Raw genomic sequence first — 12,283 nt, 5'->3', positions numbered from 1 at the left:
CTCGGTTTCCCCGGTACCGGAGCATCCTCTGGAGAGCGGCACCGGAACGGGCCTGGTGTGGGGGGGTGCGGGGTGTGTGTGAGTCGCCGGTTTCTCCATCGGGGGGGGGGGCTTTGCCTTGGGGGAGCCCCCTCGTGTCTCTACGGGAGCTGGCCCGGCTCGGGGGGGGCTGCTCTGGGTGTGGGGGACCCCTCTCCTCTGGGACGGGTGTGAGGGGGCCCCGGTTCTTCACCCTGGGCAGGCCCTGGTCTGAGGGGAGGGCCCGGTTCCTCACCCCGGGACGGGCCTGGGTCTGTGGGAAGGGGTCCCCGTTCCGTGAGGGGGGGGGTCCCGGTTCCTCACCTGGGACAGAGTCCGGTGTGAGGGGAGTCCCGGTTCCTCACCCCGGGACAGGCCCAGGTCTGAAGGGGGGGAGTCCCGGTTCCTCACCCCGAACAGGCCCTGGGTCTGTTGAGAGGGGGGGGATCCTGGTTCCTTCACCCGGTTCTGAGGGGGAGCCTCGGTTCCTCACCCCGGGACAGGCCTGGATTGGGAAGGGAGGTCCCAGCCTGGCACCCCCCGGCCTGAGGAGATGGAGTGTTTCCCTCAGGCTCCTTCAGAGCATCCCCTGCTCCTTGGGGTGCTCCTTGCCCCATAGAGCCCCCATAAAGCCCCAGTTTCCCCGCTGTGGGGGCACCGAGCAGAGGCCCGGAGGGAGCTGCCGGACTTGGTGCTGCTGCTGTTGTTGTTCCTGTTACACTCCGGTTGTCGTAGGTGCAAATTGCTGCACTTTCCAAATCCTCCCCGGCCTCCGATGTCTCTGCAAAGCCCATCAGCAGAGATTCACGGCGTAAGGAATGCCCTTTCCCAACATCAGGTGCCTTTTTTCTGGTGTCGGTGCAGGGATGTCCGAGCTCTTCTTTATGGTTCTTGCCTCACCTGCTTGTGTCAACATTTTTTGTTTTTCTTTTAAACCGTCTAAAGAAAATTTACGATCTCGGTGGTGGCTGAACCTTTCGCAGGGATGGGAACAAGAGAAACTACGGTTGGATTTGCAGCCAAACGTTTCCTTTTATTCCTGGGTGTCGGGGTAGGGTAAATATTTGTTCTGAATTGGTGCTGCTGCTGGTCGGATGTAAAAGAGAAAGGCTCCCCGCTGCTGTCAGCTCCTGCTTGGGAAGGCGTGAGGCCGAAGCTTTGTTGATGCTGAACTATTTGTTGATGTTTCGTAGAGGATGCTGTTAAGAGTTCCTGCTGGAGTTAGTTGAGAGCAGCGTGAGGACAATTTAGAGATGTTGGCCATCAGCAGAGTCATCTTGTTTCTCCACCTCTGTCGTGTAGCTCAGCACCCCGGGGTTTTGCCTTTTGGTGGTCGATTAGTCCTTGGCCACCTCTGGAGAGCAGGGAATTCTTGAGAGTTCTTGAGGTCTGCAATTACAGGTTGGCCTTTGATTAACTCTTAGGTTTGGCATTCACCTTCCGCAAGATAAGTGGGAGTCTTAATTCAGTTTCTCCCAAATCTAACCTAAGCTTTAGGAGTGTTCCTGACCCAGGTTTTGCAGAAGGAAACCCATCTTATTTCAAAGGACCTGGTATTGAGAAAAGGACCCAAGATGAATAAGTTTTCTGAGGATTCTGGGTACTGAAGTGATGGAAACACTGACCAAATAGCTGAGTAAAATGTCTCCTTTGTAGACTTTTTCTTCTAAATTCCATGATTTCATCTGTGTTTAAAATGCAGTATTAAAGCAAAAAGGGGTTAAGCACAACTTTGCTGTTTGCTCTCATTTTCATTTGGCAACCAGCGCTTTGCTGTCAGTTTGAAAACGCGTTACTCAGTTGGTGGAAGCAGCCCAAAATTTCTGTTGCCTTTTCATTATTAGTAATTGTCTTTTTTGCAATGTTTACCATCTTGTCTGTTTTATTGTTAGTTACTGGTGTAGCAGAGGCAGGGAACTACTGTTCCACCATTTCTGGTGCAAACACACGCCGTTTCTGAGCTTGCTTTCTGACTCGGTAACCTTCCACCTATTTATGCTCTTTGGTCCATCTGAGATTTTTTTTAAAGTTATGATCCATCTTTCTTGCCCAGGATAAAGCAGAGCACAATATTAACTCCTTCTCTTTCTCACCACTGGGTTGGAGGGGGGGGGGAAAGAAAAGAATTCTTTTGAAAAGCAAACCGCTTTGGTTTCTGAAGTGTGGCTCCTGAGAACAGGGGAACAAAGTCCTGTCTTTCAGCTGGTGAATTCAAGGATGCAGTTTAGCTTTTGTGGGAGATGCAGACCTTGCTGGGAGCCCTGGAGGTGGGTGGCCGATAGAAGCACCAGAGCTGCTTAATTGTCTTGTGAGTGGGACCTTCGTGTTTATAATCCAGAGATTTTTCTGCCAGTCCCATAGTAACAAAGTGGGTGAGGAGAGGAGGAGGAGGAAGGTTTTTTGTTTCTTTTTTCTTTCTTTCTCTGCGACATTGACTCCTGTATTTTACGTGTGGTTTTGCTGCTTTCCTTTTTTATTTTTTTTTTTATGCGAAGCATGAAATTTTAGTACTGTTTTTGTTTTAAGGACAGGTTGTTTACCAGGGCCTACTCTCAATTTCTGTTGTAACACAGCCTGGTGATGCTTGCTCCCTCGCATGTATTTACTCATACGAGGCTGTCACTGCCCTTTAAAATTGTAATTAACAGAACACGAACATGCAGGATAACACAGAGAGTGCTGAGCTCTCCGAATGCTACAGAATGTTAAGATTTTAAGGAAAAATTTGAACGTAGCTCATGACCTGCATTTTAAAGGTGGTTCTTGTCCAGTTGGTGATGTTCTCCAGTTGCCAGGGTTGTTTTTTGGATATATATTGTGAAAGTCACTTAGTTTTGAGGGATTTCAGCCGGAGCTGTGTTTGAGCTCCCTCTTATGGACCTTGCAGTCTTACCTTAAAAAAGAAAAAGACCCCCCCAAACCCCTAAGTCCAAGAACCTGCAACCGGTGCTGCCTCCGGGCCCCACTTGTCTGGAGAGCTGTGCTGATGTTGATGTTACTGGAGTGAAAACAGGGAAGAAAAACCAGGTTAATGGTGAAGTTTGGAAACATTCTGCAAAATTCCAGCACTTATCCAGTCTTTTCCTGCACACAAAGACCCCCTGCCCCCCTGCAGGTGACTTGCAGGTGTCTCGGTGAGCTGCTGCTCAGAGGATCTTTAGAAATAACTTGTATTCCTCAGTGACACCAAGTTTATTTTCCCTGTTCCCAAGCACGTAACTCAGTGCTTTGTCAGTCCCTGTGATGGTGCCGTGATGGGGTTTGCTTGTGATTTTTAGGTGTGATCAAAAGTGGCATGTGCCTTTCATTGCTTTTTCGAGTTCTTGAAAACTACGTGAAGTGAAAAGTTGGTATTTATGTTGTAAACCTGGACGTTTTTAATACAAAGATCCTGGTTTATTTTGGTTTTTTTTCAAATGGAATATATTGTAACGGCATAGCTATCCATAGGTGGCCATTTGGCTGAAGTTAAATCAAATAAAAATCAAGTAGGGGCCCCACAGTTTGTGTGTGTGTGTGTGTGTGTAAAGCACATACACAGGCACACACCTCCCTGTAACAAAATTTGTATTGATGTATGAAACAGTTACTCATTTACTTGTTCCTACGGGCTGGGGAAGAGATCAAAATGTCTCTTTGTACCTCCACAGATCGTCGTTTGATGTAGATAGTATGCAAAACAGTATTTAAAAGCTTAGTTAAATCAGGAATGCTAATCTGTGGTTTTAAAAACGCGAAACGCTAATGATGATGACACAGTGTCGCAATGTTTCTTAATGTCTCCAGCGTGTTTCTAGTAAATAATTTGATTAAAAAAAAAAAAAAAAGGAAGTTGGTGACTACGTAATAGTATTTTTGAACGTCTGAAGGATATTAAAGTAGTGCATCAAAATCAGGCCTGAGCCCTCCAAGCACGGAGATTAATGATCAATTTAATAGTATTGTGAGTTTCTCTCAAAACAGAAGTGTTACGTCTTGACTCCAGAGCCTAGATGGTGTTTTTCTTCTTTGTTACTTTCCCAAATGCAGGGTTTCAACCCTGAATCTGCACATTTCCAGGCCAAGAAATAGGTCGCTTGGGCTTCATCCTCGATCTTCCTCTGACTTCTGTGATGAAGGAGGAGGCAGAACCGAGTCAGTTGGTTTCCGTACCGCTCCCCGCGTTGCAGCGTCCGTACCCCCCCGTGAAAGGTGCTGGAATAATGGTGCTGGTTCTTTGAAAGAAAGAACGATGGTGAGCCAGAGAGCGAGCAGGCAGAAGGTGAGCTCCCGGCGGGGGCACAAAGGATCTCTGTTCTTCAGCAAGGCTGGGTTTCCCTGCGCTGCCCTGGGCTGTCCAAGGCAAACAGGCGCCTCTCTCCCATGTGCCATGTGGAGACTCCCCTCCTTCAATCAGCAGAGTCAGGTTTCTTCTGGTAAACCCAAGCAAGGTTTGTTTTTTTTTGTTGTTGTTGTGGGTTTTGTTATTTTATTTTTTCTTTTAAGGAGACAATGACTTTTTTATTATTCCTCCATCCTCACCCCGCGTTACAGCTGCTGGCCTCAGCTCTCGGGCAAGTCTTTTTCTGTCCAGTGGCCAAGTCCCTCTGTTGTAAAGCTGTGAAGGATCCGTGGGCACGTGAAACGATGATTGTGCAACCCCTGGATTTCGGTGTGTTAATTGTAATTTGTGGGATGAACATGTGGAACTCAACTCAGCGGGTTGTATTTCAAAGAAAGTTTGCTTTAAGCTTCAGCGGCGGCGAAGTTTTCGTGAGCTGCAGCGGAGAGCGTTTGCCGTAATTTGCATCTAAAGAAGCTACTCATTTAGTAAGAGAACACGTTCTCAAGGTGTTATGTACAGTCAGCTCTTCCAACTCTTTGAGGGTGATTTGGGGTTTTCCCTCGAAGTAAAATTACTGAGCTCTGAAGCTGTTGGTGTGGAGGTGAGCTGTGCCTGTAGTTAAGATCCTGAAAAGTTTTAGGTCTAGTTATTGATTTTCTTTGGTTTTGTTTTTACAAACAGAAGTATGTAGGTTTGTTGTGAGCTGTAGTTGTGAATACAGGTGCTACGAAACTCCTGTCAGAGTTACAGACATGGTGAAACCATCAGTCAACAGGAGGAGTTGATGCTGTGTTAATCTGAATTACGTGCTGGCACCGGTAGAAGGGCAGAGCTCTAAGAGAAGCATTAGACCAGTAAAAACCATTAAAACAGTATAACAGGAATCACTCCTTAAAGTATTTTTCACTAATACGTTGTACTGAAAAATGATTTTAGTTGCCATGTGGCCGATGTACAAACTCTCTTCCGTTCCTGTTAGATGGAACAGAAAAAAGCTGTTCTTTACATAGTGCAAAAAAAAAAAGAAAAAAGGAGGGGGGGAAACCCCTAAGCCCTGGAAAGCCCATAATGTGATTGTGTAAGGGCGGTGTTGGGAAACCTGAGTGCAGTTCAAAATGGGTTTCAGATGACTTTTTATTTGATTTTTGTTTTTTTTTTAAACCACGCAAAACAACATTTTTCTTTTTCTAACCATCTTAGGTTACCTGTGCTGATTTGGAAACGACGTTTATTTTAATCTGCTGTTCATCAAACCGCTACTTCTACCGTTAACCACTTATTTTCAGTTTTATAATCAATTTATTGATGTTATTGATGTTCAGTTACGAAGCGTTTACCGCACCTTATCAAGATGAAGACCCTGGTTCTTTGCTGAGGCAGCAGCTTTTGTGCTCGTAGAAGCTTGTGTGTTCTTTCCACGTTAGTGCAAGCTCTGGCATGGCCAGACTGGGGTTGCATCAGGGATTGACCGTGTTAAACCAGTGGGTTTGGGGTTTCTTTGAGGTGAGTTTTAGACCTGGCAGTTTCTTGCTTTGCCTGGGCCTGTAAGTTCTTCTGTAAGAACTTACCGAGTATTTCTAGACACTTTCATTTTAGTGGTAATAAGATAATTCGGCAAAAAGTAGACATCTTCTCAAGAGTGATCGATAGGGATTTAAACAAAATGGCTTAAAAGCTGAATATTTGTCTTTGGTTTCTATTCTCTTATCTCTAATTGCAAAGGAGCCTTTTCTTGGGCTGCGTTAGGGCGATTTTGTCGATGTCCCCAGCAGCATCGATCAGTCTCTAATGGTACCTTCCGCGTTGGCATCGATAGCTTTGTACCTAATGTAGGATCTGAAACTCAAGTGTACTTCAGGGCACTTTCCAGCAAATGTGATACTGCATCTTAAAAAAAATAATAAAGAAAATAAACTTTTCTTTCTCAAAATAACATTTCAGAATGCGATGGCTGGAATTTTACCCCATTTTTTGTTGATGTAGCTGTTGCTTTGTAGCCAAGATATGATGGGATTGGAGTAAGTGGGTGAAGAGAAGCAAACTGTCAAAATTTGGTAGATTTTTGGTGAATTATGTTCCCCAAAGCACTCGCAGCAGTGTTCGCTGTGTGACAACAACTGGTTGCGACCTCGATGCCGCTTCCCTTTTTTTTTTTTTGGGCCTAAACTACTTGCATTTGGATAAACAAATGCGGTCCCGAGGGCTTCGGTGTGAACTTGAGGTGGCAGCCAAACTCCTGAGTCTTCATTAAGTCATTAGCTAAGATCGGCGTATCTGATAGTGCGTAGGAGTTAATATTTAAAATGTTGCTTTAATTTGTTTTAAATAGTTTGCTTAGCGTGTTTAGTGCCGTGTAAGCAATATCCAGGACTAGGATTTCTGTCAAGATCTCCACTGGTACTTGTTGAGCCAAAAGAGCGTTGCAAAAGTGCATATTTGTCAACCAGGGATGTTTTTGTATGATCTCATTGGTACTTTATAAATTATAAAGTTGTAACTGAGTGTTGATAATAGTCTTGTTTTGCAAATTATTTCTTGGGAACTGAAAATTCTTCCCCTTGTACCAGAACAATCCTTTGCAATAAAACAACAACAACACACACCCACAAAATATGAGTCTTAAATAATGAAGTAGAGGAGAATGAAATGAAGCGTTCTGGCTCGAGGCTTCAGCAATAATTCTACAGCCCTTCCTGATCCTTGTCTAAAAGTCTCTATTTTACAGGCAGATTTTCTCAATGTGTATTTTTACTTTCTTGCCTGCTTGGTCTATCCCTTTTCTTGACGACTGGGAAGAGATCCTTGGTGATATATCCCTGCCGGGCTACTCGCTCTTGTTTTTTAGTGTGGTTACTTACCACTATGTAGCAGTAAGATGTGGTAATGGCAGCCTGCAGGTCTGTTCGATGAATTTTCAATTAATTTTGATACCCGGCTATTACTATTTATGTTAGTATTATTTTCCTTGGATGGCTGAGGTCTCGAAGGGGAGGGAAATTGAGTTGATTATCCAAAATATATGTATTTTCAGGCAGGTGGTGGTAGTTCTCAGCTCGGGAAGCGTATCAGTTATGTGTGACCTGCCTTTCTGTACGTTGGTGCCTCTTTGGACCCGTTGGAGAGGCAGATCTTGCAGCAATGTGAGGCTGTGCACAAGATTTTTCCAGCTCTGGAGTCATTAAGTGATATTTTGACATTCATAACCTGGATTAAGGGGGGAAAAACCCCTCAGGATCAAAAAGAAAGGCACCAGTTGTTTCATCTACTGACTTCTCACCTTCTTCTTTCCTTGCGAAGTCTTACCAAGATGGTGTTTGTGGATCCATTCAGCAGCCACCAGTTATTGGAGTGGTGTTACTGGGTTTCTCCTGGTTGCAAATGCGATGGACGAGGATCATCCTTGCCATCTTTTTATCCACATTTCTGTGAGACCCTGTTCCCCCTCTCCACCTCGGCGGCATTTCTCCACTAGTGAGGGAAGAGCAAAAATAATATCCTCGATACTGGTTTCCACCAGCCTCCTCAGATCCCGATGCCTTATTGACCTTCTCGTTGTAATTAGATTTTTGTCTTGCGCAGTGAAACGATTACATCGTACGAGCCTTTTTGCATTCGAAGAATTTGGACTCTTAACGGCAGATATTTCTCCTACCTGGAGAATTGTCTGGTGCCTCACCTTACAAGAACTATTTCAGCAGGAGCTAAATGGCAGGTTTATTCCCTACCAGTAGGTTTTTAATGGAACCTGCAGCGGTTGTGGCTGCTGCCGGCGCAGATTTCGGTGTTCTCCCGGTGGCTCATAAACCTCAAAGGGCACAAACGTGCCCCGCTTCTCTCTGAATCCACCAAACTTGTAGGGTTACGTAACTGAATTTTCATTCTTTAGCTAAAAATAAAAAATGGAACATAAAAGCTATTTTCGTCTTGCTTAATGAGGACATCTCTGCTTTTATTTCATCTTTTTGGAGAATTTCAATAGGAGGAATGGGGATGGTTTTAGGAACTTTTTCTTTTTAGACTGGACATTCATTCTCTGTTGTTCTCCTAAGTGTTTTCCACTATATTGGCCTGCTCAGAATAAGTATTTTCTTTAAAAGTACATTGTTAGCTAATAACGCTCACGTAAATAAACAGGTTTCGAGAGCTTTGCGCTGGATTTAAATATAGCAAAAAGAATTCTTTGCCTTCCGGATATCAAATAATCAATGAGCTTCAAGTATGAGTCCTCTCTGCTGTATTATATTGGATTATCAGCAACGTACACGCCTTTCTCTTTTTGGAAACGCTTTCAGAAAAGAAGGGTGGCATTTGCAGAACCGCCACGGGATCTGGTTTGTTTTTAAAAGCAGCGCAAATCAGGTTTGGTTCATATTGTAGCTTTGCTTGGCGCCGTGCCCGGTGATAGAGCACAACTCTGAAGAATAGTCACTATTTTAAGGCTGGAGTTGTGCTGTATCCTGTTTTTACTTGCTACTCAGTTGTGACTGTTAAGTTTTAAACAGTAAACCTTTGTTCACCAGAAATAGCAAAGTGCTTTTTAAACACAAGAGTGACGGGCCGTGTGTTAAATTTTATTATTTTTTTATTTATTATTAATTATTGCTTTATTTATTTATTCAAATTCTACAAGGTGTGTTCTTAATGATTCTTTGCCCGCAAACCCTAAAATATTAAATAGTTCATATTAGTTCCTTTTTAGGAGAAAGTTAAATGCAGTTAATGCATAAAGTGCCTCTGTGCTAAGTTCAGCTGATGTAAACCAGAAAAAAAAAAAATTAAAAAAATATATTGCAGCATTAAATGCTATTACCTTCATCCCTCTCCTCTCCCTCTTTCTCCATAAAAATTAATCATTCTGGTTTGTTCTCTGGGTTCAGAAGAAAAAGGGGTTTAGGTTTCACAGAATCACAGATTTGGAGCGTAATGTGGATTTTGGGGTGGGGAATAAATAGTGAGTGTACGTTTGGGGGGTGAGATCTTCTCGCTTTCACATGAATTCTAGGAGGCAGCTGGGGCAGGGGCCGAGGATGTCTGTAATTTTTATAACCCCGTTTCCTCACAATTTTATAGCTGAGGCAATCTGGGGAGTTGCTTGCAGCTCCTGAAGGGGAATCTAATGGTGCCTTGGAATTTGTAGATGACTCATAACAGGACAAAACAATCCAGTTAAGTGATTTGAGGTCTTAAATAATCTGTTCAACAGGAAGGTGAAGAAAACATCATGAACTCATGAGTAATAATTGGCTCTCTTGGAGTGCTAAAAGTGCAGGGATCGCTCGTTGGCAGGGATTCAGACGATCCCTGTTTAAGCTTTGCTGATCAATATATATCTCAACTCTTATGAATGAAATTTATTTGACTGGACTATAATGCTTTTCGCGAAGCAGTTATTACAGTTACCGGTTGGGAGAAGTTTATTTTCAGTTGGTTTATAGTAGTGACACTTTGCACCTCAGCTGCGTGGGCTCGGGCTGCCTCGAAATCTTCTGGGCTTTGCTTCTTCTCCTGTTCTCTGCTCTTTGCTCCGTGATGGTTTATCGATGAGGAAGAACCTAATGATAACAGAGAGAAGCTTCACGGCTGCAAAAATGCAATGGTTTTAGATAGTCCCAAAAATAAACCCATAGGAGCACCTTCCTCAAATGACTAACATTGTCACAGGTACTGGAGATAAGAGCTTAATTCCATCATCTCCTCTCTCCTTGTCAAAGCACAGAATCCTTCAGGACTGCCTTAATTTTGTAGAGGCTTTTATGCAGCCAAAAGGGACCCATCTGGTAGATGCCCACCCTTTGAGACCTCCCACTTTTACTGGTGAGCAACTGGAACCACAACACCTAAGTGGTACTGCCAGGTAACCTTTAAGCTTCATCAGGTTTATAAAATCTCAAGTTTAAATCTCTGTCTTGCCGTCCCCTTTCCTCTGACTGGCAGTTTTCATTACTCTAATGATGAAAACCCCTTCTTCTCATGCCCAGTTTGGTTTTTTTGTGGCATCTTCCTTTCAATCTCTGGCTCTGAGGGATATGAAAACCCCTTCTTCTCATGCCCAGTTTGTTTTTTTCATGGCATCTTCCTTTCTGGCTCTGAGGGATGGAGGATTCTGCTTCCCCCTTCTCCGTGCAGATCCTGGCACAGCTGGGATGCTCCCAGGCGGCAGCAGAATCCCTTTGGTTCTGGTTCTTGAATTCGTCACCTCCCATTTTGGTGCTAATTCCTGAAGTCTTTGAGGAATTTTGAGTATTTTAGTGCATTGGGAAAACCCTCAGTCCTTGTCGGGTGTATTTGGTAGCCATCCACTGGTAAAGATCATGGCCTTGTGTCTGCAGCTCTGCTGGAGTGAAGAGTTGGTTGTGAAGTGTTGGATTGTGGCAGAAACAAAGCTGCTGCTCTTTTGTGGCCGCTAAATTCCAATATATTACAACAGATTCCTTCCTTTTTTTAAAAAAAGAAAAGGAAGCGAAAATGCGTTTTTTCCTTTTCTTGAATTTTTATCCTTAATGACTGCCCTTGGCCGGGCTGCAGAGCTGTTCTGTTTGTGTCCTGACGTGTCCGTGTGATAATGGAACAAATACTCGCGAGTGACTTCAATGACAGTGATGGTGATGGAAGAGTAAACAATGATGTAGCAGTTCTAAGAGCGCGGGTTCAAATCCAGTTCATACCATATGTCTGGATTTGTTCGTGGTAATTTTCACTTAGTTTGTAGTAGACATTTGGCTTCCTGTTTTGGCGTGGCAGCGCTTTGCTCTGCGATCTCCATCGCGCCGGGACGCTAAATAGCACGAGGAGGCCAGGGATGATTGGCAGAGGCAACGAGGGAAACTTTTGCTGGGGCTGTCCAGCGTTAGAATCTTCACTTTTATGGAAATAAAAACGTACTGAAATTCATTAAAAAAAAAAAAAACAACCCAAAAACCCACATTGCAAAACATTTTGTTACAAAGCTGCTGATGGAATGTTTTAAATCCCGAGTGACCCAGCCAGAGCAGCTGCTATCACTGCGGATTATACCTTTCCTCTAAACTTCAGGCTTCATTTCCTTTAGCATCTTCCTGGGAGGAACAGCTGGGCGTTTGGATCCGCGGCTGCTGTTGGATCAGGACTTGAAACTGCAGGAAATCAGTTACTTTAGCAAATCTGGCTTGATGGCGTTTCTTCCTGATTGTGACAGCCCGAAGGAGAGAGAAATGCGAGGGATTCTCTTTTCTTTTTCTTTGATAAATGAGTCTGTGTCGTCTGGCTCCATTAGCCAGGGAGAGCTGGGAAGGAGCTGGCTACACTTCTTCTGGTTCCAGCCTTCCTCTGCGCGCCGGGTCCGCTCTCCGTCGTTGCCATCAGTGGTTGATTATTCAGGAATAATGAACAGTGTCACTTGCTTTGCAGCAGGCACGGGTAAACGGGGTCTGATTTTGGGAGGAATGCACTTTGCAGAGTTCCCTTTTTATATCTCCAGCGTGCATTAGCTTTAAGGGGCTGATAGCAGGCTGTGTACTTCTGTCTCATTCTAGATATTTTTTTATCTAGTTCTATGGTCAAGCCTTTTCCTGGGGAATCAGTGTCTTTGATAGAAGAGCTTGAGCTGTAGTTTCCTGATGCTGCACCCTTTGCTTTGTATTAGGCAGAGTAGCATTAGGTGCTCTGAAAGAAGTGGTTTTACATCATAAGGTTTATTTCCCCTTGACCATCAGGACTTTCTTTGGATTGAAAAGAAACATCTATTATATATGGACTTCCGTGGGTGCATGTCAGATGAAAGGGAAAGTATTGATGTTACTAGATTTCATCATCTAATTTTTAATTACTTGGAAAATGAAAGTAAAGGGCTACAATTGCAAATAGACTTCCATCTCTTCTTTAGCCACCTATTCAGCCGATAGGTAACACTTGTAGGTGGTTTTTAATCTGTAGCATCTAAATAATGGAAGTCTTTTTAATTAT

The sequence above is a fragment of the Calidris pugnax genome, unplaced genomic scaffold (genome assembly GCF_001431845.1).
Source record: "Calidris pugnax isolate Ruff unplaced genomic scaffold, ASM143184v1 scaffold46, whole genome shotgun sequence".
Lineage (NCBI taxonomy): Eukaryota > Metazoa > Chordata > Aves > Charadriiformes > Scolopacidae > Calidris > Calidris pugnax.
Note: the sequence above shows the minus strand (reverse complement) of the source record.